This window comes from Varanus komodoensis, unplaced genomic scaffold, assembly GCF_004798865.1.
Source record: "Varanus komodoensis strain SLA01 unplaced genomic scaffold, ASM479886v1 scaffold1, whole genome shotgun sequence".
NCBI classification, from domain to species: domain Eukaryota; kingdom Metazoa; phylum Chordata; class Lepidosauria; order Squamata; family Varanidae; genus Varanus; species Varanus komodoensis.
In genome coordinates, this window is record NW_025335268.1 from 18,590,517 (window position 1) to 18,591,365 (window position 849).

Genomic DNA, 849 nt, shown 5'->3' on the forward strand with positions numbered 1-849 from the left:
TCTGTATAAAATTGAGGAGGTGTGGACTTGTGAGTTTTCTGGCATTCTTGGTGCAATACCAGGCATGTTTATTCAGAAGTAATCACCACTAAGTTCAAATGGGCTTACTCTAAGGCAAGTGTGTAAAGGATTGCAGTCTCATGCTATCTGTAACTGTCAGTTTTCCTGCCTTTGTTTCTGCAAGATTTATATCCTAATTTTAGATTATATACCTTTGGCAATACAATGACACATCTGTCTCAACAGAATGCCATAACCTGCCTTGAATCTATGGGATAGGGCAGGTTATATACAAACAAATGCACCAAGAAATAAATATCATTCAGTTCACTGAATTACTTACCAAAGACTACTGGAAAAGTTGCTGCTGCTTTCATGATGAAAGAAATGAAGTCCTGGAATTTTAATGGGATTCACTGTAAAAATTAGAAATCCAATAGATTCACACTTACTTTTAAAAGATCACTTGCTAATGATATTGATAAAGTAGATTGTGTACGTACAGCTTTGGACACATTAGATATACTGTGGTGACTATAGCAGATGAAATACTAGCTCTCTGAATTACTTTCTCAGCCACTGAAATACCAGCTACATGTACCAGCTACATGTATCTTCAAACATTATGTTGTAAGCCGCCCCGAGGCTTCGGCGAATGGGCGGCATAAAACTGTTTTAATAAATAAATAAATAAATAAACATGCATGTTCATCTCAGATCAAGAGAGCCAGTGTGGTGCAGTGGTTAAGAGCATGGGACTGGGACTCGGACGACATGGGTTCTAGTCCCCGCTCAGCCATGGAGCCAACTGGGTGACTTTGGGCCAGTCACAGACTCTCAGCCCAACCT